We start from the raw sequence: 14,121 nt of genomic DNA, 5'->3' as shown, positions 1-14,121 counted from the left end.
AATCAACAAATGGGCCAAGGACCTGAACAGACACTTCTCAGAGGAGGACATACAATCAATCAACAAGTACATGAAAAAATGCTCACCATCTCTAGCAGTCAGAGAAATGCAAATCAAAACCACCCTAAGATACCATCTCACTCCAGTAACATTGGCAGCCATTATGAAGTCAAACAACAACAAGTGCTGGAGAGGATGTGGGGAAAAGGGTACTCTTGTACATTGCTGGTGGGACTGCAAACTGGTGCGGCCAATCTGGAAAGCAGTATGGAGATTCCTGGGAAAGCTGGGAATGGAACCACCATTTGACCCAGCTATTGCCCTTCTTGGACTATTCCCTGAAGACCTTAAAAGAGCGTACTACAGGGATACTGCTACATCGATGTTCATAGCAGCACAATTCACAATTGCTAGACTGTGGAACCAACCCAGATGCCCTTCAATAGATGAATGGATAAAAAAAAATGTGGCATTTATACACCATGGAGTATTCCGCAGCACTAAAAAATGACAAAATCATAGAATTTGCAGGGAAATGGATGGCACTAGAGCAGATTATGCTTAGTGAAGCTAGCCAATCCCTAAAAAACAAATACCAAATGTCTTCTTTGATATAATGAGAGCAACTAAGAACAGAGCAGGGAGGAAGAGCAGGAAGAAAAGATTAACATTAAACAGATACATGAGGTGGGATGGAAAGGGAGAGAAAAGGGAAATTGCATGGTAATGGAGGGAGACCCTCATTGTTATACAAAATTACATATAAGAGGTTGTGAGGGGAATGGGAAAATAAACAAGGAGAGAAATGAATTACAGTGGATGGTGTAGAGAGAGAAGATGGGAGGGGAGGGAGGGGGGATAGTAGAGGATAGGAAAGGTAGCAGAATACAACAGTTACTAATATGGCATCATGTAAAAATGTGGATGTGTAACCGATGTGATTCTGCAATCTGTATTTGGGGTAAAATTGGGAGTTCATAACCAACTTGAATCTAATGTATGAAATATGATATGTCAAGAGCTTTGTAATGTTTTGAACAACCAATAAAAAAAAAAGAAATACAGAGAACTTCTGATAATCCTAAAATAAATAGTCAAAAACAGGGAAATAATTAAATGCTTTAGATGTTAAGTAGTGACAAAATTTGAATGTGCCTTGGAAACAATTAAAAGAGATTACATGCAAAAAATAAATAAATAAATAAAAATAAAGAGAGAGAGGTAGAGAGAAAGAGAGAGAGAGAGAGAGAGAGAGAGAGAGAGAGAGAGAGAAAATTTTAATATTTATTTTTTAGTTATCAGCAGGCACAACATCTTTGTTTGTATGTGGTACTGAGGATTGAACCCGGGCCGCACACATGCCAGGCAAGCGCACTACCGCTTGAGCCACATCCCCAGCCCCAGCATGCACCTTTCTTAACCCCATCTTTTCATGCTCTTTTCTGGCCAACCTGCAAGTTTTTAAAATCCTTCAGTTCTATTTTCTCCTTCCAGTGCTCATGGTAAACATGGATAAAGGCTTCCAGCAATATCCATTCCACTGAATGAATGCTGTGCTGCCTTGAAATTTCCTCTGCCATATTAATTAGTCCACTTTTAAATTCAGTCTCATACAAAATCTCAGGATGTGGAAGCCAGGCACAGTGGTGCACACCTGTAATCCCAGCAACTCAGGAGACTGAGGCAGAAGTATTACAAGTTCAAAGCCAGACTCAGCAACTTAACAAAGCACTTAGCAACTCAGGGAGACCCTGTCTCTAAATAAAATACAAAAAAAGAACTGGAGATGTGGCTCAGTGGTTAAAGGCCCCTGGTTCAATCCCTGGTACCAAAAAGAAACAAAAAAAGGAAGGAAGGAAGGAAGGAGGGAGGGAGGGAGGGAGGGAGGAAGAAAGAAAGAAAGAATCAATCAATCTCGGGATATGGGGAAAATGTAGCCAAGTTCTTTGACAGAATGTAATCCAAGTGGCAGAATAAAATTGACCAAATTATGTTATGTGCAGTATGAAATTATCACAGTGAATTCCACTTTTATGTATAACTATGATATATCCATTTAAAAAACAATAAACTTATAGAAAATTAAAGTAGGGGAAGGAGACCAGGAGCATGGAAGAGGGGAGGGGAAAGGGGAAGTATTGGGTCTTGAAATGTAGCAAATTATATTACATGCATTCATGAATGTGTTGAAATAAATCCCACTGTTATATGTTAAGCTATAATGTACTAATAAATTTTTTTTTTAAAAAAGAACATAGCAAAAAGATACCTAATTGTGCCTGAAATGACTTGGGAGAGTTTTCTGGATGAGAAAATGGCTGACTTAAGACTTAAAATTTTGTGGAAATTACTAGGGGGAAAATCTAGGGTAGCATAAGAAGATGTTAAGGTATTCTAGGAAAAGAACAGCATTTTCAAAGACAAAGTTTTAAGAATGAGTGGTATGTTATAAAGAACACTAAATATTTTGGTATAGCAAGTAAACAGCATTCTGTTGTTAGAAGGGAGAAATATTCCTGGTAAGGTAAGGTCCAGTTCAATAAGTGTCTTCAATTATTCCTATAATTTACAATTTTATGCTCATTATGACACATTGTCAAATTTTAGTGGCTACCATACTAACATTTTCCATTGAGGTGTGACATACACATAGTAAAATGTGTTAAATATTCAACTAAACTAAGATGCAACAACTAAATTAAAATAAAGGACATTTCAGCATTCTAGGTCCTCTCATACCCCTTTCTTATCTATATGTACATGTTATTTGTACAACCACTATTCTAACTTATATTATGATGAATTCATTTTGCTAGTAGTATTTCAATACTTTTTATTTCTTTTTTTATTCAAAATAACATTCATGAGATTAATCCATCATAATGCACTATAGTAGTAGTATTTTTTTATTATTAAGAAGTCTCTTCTATGATTTTATCATGATTTGTTTATCCATTCTGTTGTTCACAGATGTTTGCATTGTTTCCAGTTTTTTTCTACAATAAAATAAAAGTATGTAAGCATTCTTCACATATGTTGTTATGTTGTTTCATTATTTGATAGGTATATGCATTAACTTCTTTTGGATGTGTTCTCTTGAACTGAATTAACTTTTTAGATTTAGAATATACTGCTAAAACGTTTTCTTAAGTAGTTTACTAATTTATACTCACCAGCAATGTGTTAAGAGTTCAAGGTGATCTACGTCTTCTTTAATATCCAGTATTCTTAATCCTTTTTATTATTAGCTATTATGGTAAATATGAAGTGATAACTCATTATAGTTCTATATTGTATTTTCCTTATGATAAAGTTATTGAAACTAATTGCCAATTTGGAAATCTTTTAAGTGGGTCTGTTTGATTTTTTTGTCAGCTTTAATAAAATGTGTTTTTCTTTGTCTTATTTGTAGGAGTTCTTTAAAAGTTCAGCATATACAAAGTACATTTATATATTATGAGTAGTTTATTTGGACTGTTAACCTTTCTTATTACTATGTTTCTGGTATTTTTTTATGAACTGAGTTTCTTCTTTCTTCTTTTTCTGGTTTTCTTTCTTTCCTTCTTTTCCTGGGGATTGTGCCAAGGATATTCTACTACCGAGCTATATCCCTAGACATTTTTATTATTTTTATTATGAGAAGTCTTACTAAGCTACCAAGGCTGGCCTTGAACTTGTATCCTCATGCCTCAGCTTCCCAAGTTGCTTAGATTACAGATGTGTACCATAGCTCCCAGAGAACTAAGGTTCTTAATGATGTATGTTATTAATTTTTATTTTAGTTATAGTATCTTTGTGCCCTGTTTACATCTTTGCCTACCACAAGATTGTAAAGATATTCTTCTATGTTTTTCTCCATAAACTTTATTGTCTTTTCACATTTAGATGCATGTTTCATCTCAACTATTCTTATAGGTGGTATGAGTTAGGGGGTAAGTTTCATTGTTTCTCATACAGACATCCAATTAGTCCAGCACTATTTGCTTTAAAAAAATTCTCCTCTTACTGAATTGCATTTACAACTTCATTGTAAATCAGGTGACAGCATGTCTGGATCTCTTTCTCAAGTAAATAGAATACTGTACTATTACTGGTCTATATATCTATTGTGCTAATGCAAAAAATATATTAATTACTGTACCTTTATAGTAACTTATAATCTTATTCTTCTTCAAGATTATGCTAATAAGGATTCAGATGGGGCTGGGTTTGTGTCTCAGTGGTAGTACACTTACATGACATGTGTGAGGCATGGGGTTTCATCTCCAGCACTACAAAAAAAAAAAAAAAGTCTCATATATAAATGTGAATTCTGTTGGGAACTGGATTAGAGGCTGCCTGTGCTATAACAAGCAAAAAATTTAACTGCATGTTGACTGCATTTTATTCATGTCTAAGACAAAATGCTGAACTTAAAGGTGATAGACTAGTTATTGGGGGTGGGATGTTTCGAGGCAGCACAGTATTCAGGCAATGGCATGGGTATTCTCATTTACAATGAGAATTGGAAGCAAAGAGGAATAAAGCAGAAAGATAAAAAAAAATGTGTGTGTGTGTGTGGGGGGGTCAGCCAGAAAAGGAGCATAGGTAAAATTTTGACCAAGGAGGGTACGGTTGCTAAATAGAATAACACCATTAAAAAGAAGCCAAGTATAGCTAGACATGGTGGTGCATGCCTGTAACACCAGCCACTTGGGAGGTTAAGGCAGGAGGATCACAAATTCAAGACCAGCCTGGACAACTTAGTGAGACCCTACCTCAAAATAGAATAAAAAGGACAGGGGATGCTGTTTCATGTATTGACCCTGAGGTGAATAGTTTTACTATACTATGTGTTCCACTATGGGGTGCTGCCCTTCTTCCAAGAATCCTAAAAGCAATGGGTTTACCCAATCATGGCCTGAAACCTCCATCACTGAGCCAATAGAAGACTTTTCTCTTTATAAAGTGATTATATCACGTGTTTGTTATAGTGGCAGAAAGCTTACTAACACAGATAGTAAATATAGGCAGTACTTCTATCACAAATAGAAGACTCTTACAACAATTTAATTCTATTTATCCCCCTTCCTCCCTTTATGACAGTTGTCATATATTTTATTTCTACATATGTAATAAATCTCACAAGATGCTATTTTATCATTGCTTTTTAAAAATCTAACTTCTTTTGTACTTACCTACCTAGTTACTCTTCTGGTATTTTCATTCTTCCTACAGCTCTGCTTCATATGTTTTTCTCCCCACCCCCCTTTCTAGATTCTAGCAATCACTATTATACTCTCTACTTCTATGAGATCAACTTTTTCAGCCTCCACATATGAGAAAGAACATTTAGTATTTGTCTTTCTTATTTTTTCTTAGCTTTTTAAAATTTTATTTTTTATTCTAATTTATTACATATGACAGCTGACTGTATTACAATTCATATTACACATATAGAGCACATTTTTTCATATCTCTGGTTGTATACAAAGTATATTCACACCATTCATGTCTTTATACATGTACTTAGGGATATGATGTCCATCTCATTCCACCATCTTTTTTACACCCCTTGCCCCCTCCCTTCCTCTCTGCTCTATCTAGAGTTCATCTAATCTTCACATGCTTCTCCTCCCAACCCCACTGTGAATCAGCCTCCTTATATCAGAGAAAACATTCAGCATTTGGTTTTTTGGGATTGGCTAACTTCACTTAGCATTATATTCTCCAACTTCATCAATTTACCTGCAAATGTCATGATTTTATTCTCTTTTATTGCTGGGTAGAATCCATTGTGTATAAATACCACATTTTCTTTATCCATTCATCTACTGATGGGCATCTAGGTTGGCTCCACAGTTTAGCTATTGTGAATTGTGCTGCAATAAACATTGATGTGGCTGTGTACCTGTAGTATGGGCACCAAAAACATACATTGGAGAAAAGATAGCCTCTTCAACAAATGGTGCTGGGAGAACTTGAAATCCATATGCAACAAAATGAGATTAAACCCCTATCTCTCACCTTGCACAAAATTCAACTCAAAGTGGATCAAGGACCTAGGTATTAAACTAGAGACCCTGCATCTAATAGAAGAAAAAGTAGGCCCCAACCTCCATCATATCAGATTAGGCCCCTACTTCCTTAATAAGACTCCTATAGCACAAGAATTAAAATCAAGAATTAATAAATGGGATGGATTCAAACTAAAAAGCTTCTCAGCAAAAGAAACAATCTGTGATGTGAATAGAGAGCCTACAGCTTGGGAGCAAATTTTTTCAACTTGCACTTGAGAGCATTAATCTCTAGGGTATAGAAATAACTCAAAAAGCTAAACACTAAAATAACAAATAACCCAATCAATAAATGGGCCAAGGAACTGAACAGACACTTCTCAGAAGGTGATATACAATCAATCAACAAATATATGAAAAAAATGTTCAACATCTCTAGCTATTAGAGAAATGCAAATCAAAACTACTCTAAGATTTCATCTCACTCTAGTCAAATTGACAACTATTAAGAATACAAACAATAATAAGTGTTGGTGAGGATGTGGGGGGAAAAGGCACTCTCATACATTGCTGGTGGGATTGCAAAATGGTGCAGCCAATATGGAAAGCAGTATGGAGATTCCTTGGAAAACTTGGAATGGAATCACCATTTGACCCAGCTATCCCATTCCTTGGTCTATACCCAAAGGACTTAGTATTTGTCTTTCTATGCCTGACTTATTTCATTTGAAATAACGTCTTCCAGTTCCATCCATGTTTCCACAAAGACAGAATTTCACTTATTTTTATATCTAAATATTTCATTTTGTGTATGTACCACACTTCATCTATTCATCCATCAATGGACACCTAGATTGATTCCATATCTTGGTTATTATGAATAGTACTGTAGTAAACATTGTAATCCTTGTATCTCTTTGATGTAATGGTTTCATTTCCTTTGGATATATACCTAGTAGTGGGATTGCTGCATCATGTTAGTTCTGTTTTTCAGTTTAGGAACCTTCCTTCATACTGTTTTCCATAATGGCTATACTAATTTACATTCCTACCAACATGTATGAGTTTCCTATTCCCACATTCTTGCCAGCATTATATTTGGTGTTTTTTTTTTTTTTAAATAGTCATTCTAGGGCTGGGGATATGGCTCAAGTAGCACGCTCACCTAGCATGCGTGAAGCACTGGGTTCGATCCTCAGCACCACATAAAAATAAAATAAAGATATTGTGTCCACCTAAAACTAAAAAATAAATATTAAAAAAAAGAATAGTTATTCTAATGGGGATAGATGATATCTCACTGAGGTTTTGACTTACATTTCCCTGATGATTAGTGATAATGATAATTTTTTCATATATTCTGTCATTTGATTATCTTTTGAGAACTGCTTATTCAAATCATTTGCTCATTTTTTTGGAGGGGTACTGGGGATTGAACTCAGGGGCACCCAACCACTGAGCCACATCCCTATCCCTATTTTGTATTTTATTTAGAGACAGGGTCTCACTTAGTTGTTTAGTGCCTCACTGTTGCTGAGACTAGCTTTGAACTCGCCATCCTCCTGCCTGAGCCTCCCAAGCCACTGGGACATATTCATTTAAAATGACAGAATTGAGGCTAGAGCTATAGCTCAGTGGTAGTGCTTGCCTAGCATGTGTGAGGCACTGGGTTCAAACCTTAGAACCACATAAAATAAAATAAAATAAAGGCATGCTGTACATTTACAACTATAAAATATTTTTAAAACAAACAAAAGAAAATGACAGAATCAAAGTAACCCAAATTCTGTTTCTTCATCTTTATAAAATCTACTATCGTTATTTATAATAAATGAATTGTTGAAATACACAAATATATAGTACTATGGTGGTTAAAGAAAAGAGGTTAGAGCATCTTCAGTGTTCACAGCAAGTCTGAACCATTGTGAACTTCTTTTTTTTTTAATTTTTTATTGTTGGTTGTTCAAAACATTACATAGTTCTTGATATATCATATTTCACACTTTGATTCAAGTGGGTTATGAACTCCCATTTTTACCCCATATACAGATTGCAGATTGCAGAATCACATCAGTTACATATCCATTGATTTACATATTGCCATACTAGTGTCTGTTGTATTCTGCTGCCTTTCCTATCCTCTACTATCCCCCCTCCCCTCCCCTCCCCTCCCCTCCATTGTGAACTTCTTAAAAGAAAAATGTGTAGCTGAGTTTAATTGCATTGGAGGCTGACTCCCAATTAACTGTCATGTCAAATATATTGTTTAAATAATAAATGTGCTGAACAAAGCTTACATATATATTATTAAAAATCATAGTTCAGAGGTAGAGCACTTGCCTAGCACTTGTGAGGCACTGGGTTCGGTTCTCAGCACCACATAAAAATAAATAGATAAAATAAAGGTGTTGTGTCCATCTACAACTAAAAAAAAAATTTTAAAAATCATAGTGTAACTGCACAATTATCTAGAACTTAGAACAACAAGATACATGGAGGAGCAGGTATTTTGTCACTGACATGGTTTAGGATTGCTGGTGCACTGTGATAGTAGAAAGAAGATCTACATTTAGTCAGTTTTATATTGTTGTTCAAATTTTCTCTACTAGGTTTACCCACTTACGGCCTTCATTCAGAGCAGACCACTCCCACTACCCCCTCTTTGGTATACTACACCACACTGATTTTTAGATAAATTTCTGGTTTTAGCCTAGATTATATTCCCATTTTTGAGATTTAGACTTTAAAAACCAATCTGCTAGATGAACTAGGAATTTGTAGGAATTGCTGTGCATAAAATTAGAGGAGTATAAAGAGATTTTAAAAGCAACAGGGTGAAAAAAACAATTGGGAAGACAGGATGGGGTGTGTCCTAAAGATCAGGCCCAGCTAATGGACTTAAGTTTGAGCTCCTTAGGGAAAGGCATTTTATCTGGAAACAGAACAGGCTACTTTCACAAATTACTATAGGAGGCCCTGGGTTACAATCAGCATTGCTTGTTTTCCATGTATATAAAGTGAGGGAGAAAGGCATTTTCTTCTCTGTTCCAAATATTGCCCATTGAAAACTCTAAGAAATTCATTAGAATTTTGGCAACTAAAGGATTTTGGTATATTGGCAATAGCAGCTTTGGGAGCAAAGATACAATGGTTTTGGAAAGGACATCAGAAGACTCAAACTGAACTTCAGGACTAGTAGCAATGCAGAGGCATCATTATATCTCCACCTGTTGGAGGTCAAGAGATTTTACCAAAGAGAGTCTAGCAAGTACAAGACACATGGTAGAAGATGAGTTATTCTTGATCTCACATGAGATATTCTCTGAATTCCAGGCATAACTGGGTGAGATTTTGGAGGTGCAAGATTGGAGGTCTTATAACAACAACTAAAACAAATAAATAAAAACAATAAGCTGGGCACGGTGGTGCATGCCTGTAATCCTAGCAGCTCAGGAGGCTGAGACAGAAGGATCACAAGTTCAAAGCCAGCCTCAGCAACAGTGAGGTGCTAAGTGAGACCCTGTCTCAGTGAGACCCTGTCTCTAAATAAAGTACAAAATAGGGCTGGGGATGTGGCTCAGTGGTTGAGTGTCACCGAGTTCCATCCACAGTACCCCCCCAAAAAACAACAACTAAGAAACAATAACAAAACCTTTTTAATACCCTGCTGTATGATGAATTTCTTACTTTCCATGGTATCATTCCAATTCTAAGAACACACTCTAGTATCCCACTTTTAGAAGTCTTCCCTTGGCAGTAAATTCACCTTTGGCTACCACCTCATTTCTTTGTTCCCTTTCACAGTGAAATTCTCAACCTGGTCTCTACACATTTTTCACTCTTCTTCATCTTGCATTTACTCTTCAACCCTATTTCATTCTGACTGCTATCCCTATCACTTCACCAAATTTTTTCTTCTACCTTACTATTACCAAAACCAATGGGTAATATTTCCTCATTTTACTGGGTATCTCCGTAACATTCAACACTTTTATTCTTGAACTTTTCTTTCTTTTATCTGTGATGTTGTCTTCTGATTTTTCTCCTCACCTTTCTGGTTCTCTCTCCTTAGCCTTTTTTTTGCTGTTTTTTAAATTAAATTAATTTTTTTGTAGTTGTAGGTGGACAGCATGTCTTTATTTTATTTATTTTTATGTGGTGTTGAGGATCGAACCCAGTGCTTCACATATGCTAGGCAAGCACTCTGCCACTGATCTACAGCCCCAGCCCCTTTTGTATTCTTTTTGTACTGGAGCTCAAAGTGTTGGCATGTTCTCCAGGTGTACTTATTCAGATACAAAACTATAAAGATAAATTTTATCTCCAACCTTGACCTCTTCTCTGTGTTCAAGACATTCACATATAAACATTTATTGTACTTTTCCATTTGGATAGCCAATAAACATCAAATTTAACAGATCCATAACTGAATTCCCACTATTCCCAATCTCTATTCCCCCCACCCTAAGAACTCTTTTATTTCTTGGTTTTCCTCATTGTAGGCACTCAATAAAAATTAGTAAAATGAACAAATGAATATTTACATTGTCTCATATTATTCTAGCAATATGTAGTTATTGTAGGTACTATTTTTTTCTTAAATATTTATTTTTTAGTTGTAGATGGACACATTACCTTTATTTTATTTTATGTGGTGCTGAGGATGGAACCCAGGGCCTCACATGTGCTAGGAAAGCACTCTACTGCTGAGCCACAACCCCAGCCCTATTGTAGGTACTATTTTTAGCCCAATTTTTAAAAGGAGGAAATTAGAGAGGTAAAGTAAATACTTCTCTAAGGTAACAAAGCTTGTAAAGTTTCAGAGCCAGGCTTTTCATCTTTGTGCTTTTCTCGAAATCTAAAATGCTTTTTATCTATGCTATAATAGCTTCCATTGAAATAATGATTATTGTAAATAAGATTATGTTTGTGAACATTAACTGGTGCCAAGTGGAAAAACATGGGTTATATCATTAGTATTACTAATTAATGATAACAATGATTATATAGTACTTATTGAACACCTTTCATATACTGGGTAATATGAGAAGCATTTTTAAGTAAGACTTTATTATTTAGAATAGGTATAGGTTTACATAAAAATTGAGCAGATAGTACAAAGTACCCATATGCATCCCCACAGCTTTCCCTGTCATTAATCTTATACATTATTATATTATTATAGTTAATGAACCAGTAGATACATTATTATTAAGTCTATAGTTTATTCATGTTTCCTTAGTTTTTATTTAATGTCTTTTTTCTGTTCCATGATCCCATCTGACATCCCTCATTACATTGTTATATTGTTTTTTTAGGTTGCTTTGGTTGTGACATTTTCTCAGATTTTCTTTATTTTTGCAGGCCTTGATAGTTTTGAGGACTACTCAGGTATATTGTAAGATAACTATTAAAATTTGTCTACTGTTTTTGTCAGAGTAGACAGATTATATAAGGTTTCTAGAAAAATATTACAAATGTAAAATTTGATTTTCATCACATTCTGTCAAGGTTACATACCATCAACATGACTTAGGACTTTTGATGTCGACCTCAATTAGATGACTATAAAGTAGTATTTTTTAGGCTTTTCCATTGCAAAGCTACTCTTTTCTCTCTTCACCTTTCCCTACTATATATATTCTTTTTTTTAAGAGAGAGAGAGAGAATTTTTTAATATTTATTTTTTAGTTTTCGGCGGACACAACATCTTTGTTTGTATGTGGTGCTGAGGATCGAACCCAGGCTGCATGCAAGCCAGGCGAGAGCGCTACCGCTTGAGCCACATCCCCAGCCCCCTATATATATTCTTTAAAAGCAAATCACTATGTGCAGCTCTCACTTAAGGAGTGGGGAGTTATCGAAATATTTGGAATTCTTCTGCATTAGGTATGTGTCTATTCTTCCCAATTTCTTAACTTATTCAATCATTTATTTGTATCAGTATGGATCACTGGATATTAAATTTATATTTGCATAATTCAGTGCTGTTGTATTTACTTAATTGCTCAAATTTTTCTAACTTTGGTCATTGTGAGTTATTTCAATTGGCCTCTGTGTTCCTTTGACCACATCTCATCAGTTGTGTGCACCCACAGGGATTCTCTTTGAACATTCTTTCTTTTCTTTTTTATATTTTTTTAGCTGTAGATGGACACAATATCTTTAATTTTATTTATTTATTTATTTGTATGTGGTGCTGAGGATGGAACCCATGGCCTCATGCATGCAAGGCAAGCACTCTACCACTGAACCACTACCCTAGCCCCGCCAATTCCTTATTTTCTAACAGTATAAAATGACCCAGCTTCATCTTATGTATTTCCTACCCCGGTCCTAGAATCAGCCATTTCTTCAAAGACCCTTGGTTCCTTTTTATGGAGAATGATATTAAATATCAAAATCTAGGCACTAACTGTGCTCAGTGCCTCTGGGATGTCATTTATTCTAGGCTCTCTCAGATGACAGAACAAATATATGTGCATATACTAACCCATGTACATACATATATCTATAAATATTTCTATATTTAACTATCTATATTAAATTAAACATGAGTTTTAACTAAAATATCCAACTAACCCATTACCACATGAATCATTCTAGCCTGTTCTCCTTGTCTGTAATCTCATGAGAAGAATTTCATATATATAACTTCATTTAATCCTCTGAAATAGCTATATTATCTCATATTGTAGTTAAAGAAACTGAGGCTTAGAGATGAGAATTTTTTTTTCAAAACCACACTGATTAAGAAGTAGAACTAGAACCACTTCTGGGAACAAAAAAACACATAAGACACAAAATAGTGAAGATATATGGTTTGTGCATCAGGTCATCCTGGTGAATCAGTAATTTAGATTGTTTTGTTGATATGTTCCTGAATTCAATTTTGATAATTTTTAAATTATTATGTTTTAATGTCCTACATACTTCTTTGAAGAGCAAATTATTTTCTGAAAATCTTTTATTAATTATATATCACCCCATGAGTCAACTGTAAAACTGTTTAAATTTCATTTGTATCTTCTAAAAGAGGCATGAATTCCTCTTAAATTCATAAAGGTCATTGAATGTTGTACATTTTTAAAATCAACTGACAATTGGGTGTGGATCAGACAGGTAATTTGTATTTCTAGTCAAAATTTTTTTAAAATGGTTAAAAAATTCAAAGCAACAACCATGTTCTTCTCCCAAAATGTTACAGCCTATTTTGAAATGTTGTTTTTTGTTCCTTGAAAAGGGGGTTCTGTGATTTCAAAGCTTGGGAAACTGCATATTCACCAATACCCTCTTAGAAATTTATATTTGTTTGTTAAAGTAACTACAAAAATCTTCAACAAAAATCAATTCAACTTTTGAGTAATTGTTTCCCAAATTTATTTGTCTACTGCATGTTTTCTTTTCTTTTTTCTTTCTTTTTTTTAATGTAAATGCTATTTTGATCCCACATGGAGCACTGGGGTTGTTGCTCAGCAGTAGAGCACATGTGAGGCTCTGGGTTCGATCCTCAGCACCACATTAAAATAAATGTTCTATGTCCAACTACAACTAAAAGAAAATAAATATTTTTTTTAAAAAAAGACCACATGGACCTATGTGTGGAATGAAACTTTTATTCATTTCAGATGAGGAGGGACTTGGTCCATTTTTTCTGTTGGTAGAGCCTAAACAGGGTCTGTAACACAACAGGTACTCAGTTAATATTTGTTAAATAAATAAATGAGCAAATATTTATTATAGTGTGTCAGTTACAAGGAATATAATATTAAAAAATTAAACTTGGTCTTTCCTTCATGTAACTGGTCTAAGCAATGCTATTTTTGAAGATTAGCCTATAGCCCTCTAATGTATTTACACAAGCAAAGTTATAGTTTAGTAAGAGCTGAACATATCAAACTTCATCCTTCATTCAGATTCCATGTTGAGATAGGTTATAATAATTAAAGTAAAACTGGTGGCATAATCAAAATGACTTAAGAGAGTTTATAAAGGAATGATTTTACAAATAAATGGGCAAGATTAAGGGAAAAACAAGGAAAGGTGAGGATGTTAAGAACCAAAGACAGCTGGGAGTGTAGCTCAGTGGTAGTGTGCATGCTTAGCATGCATGAGGCCCTGGGAT

The sequence above is a fragment of the Marmota monax genome, unplaced genomic scaffold (genome assembly GCF_021218885.2).
Source record: "Marmota monax isolate L192 unplaced genomic scaffold, Marmota_monax_Labrador192_F-V1.1 WCK01_AAM20220418_F8-fsc00023, whole genome shotgun sequence".
Classification (NCBI taxonomy): domain Eukaryota; kingdom Metazoa; phylum Chordata; class Mammalia; order Rodentia; family Sciuridae; genus Marmota; species Marmota monax.
The sequence above is the reverse complement of the archived record's forward strand: the minus strand, read 5'-3'. Positions refer to the sequence as shown.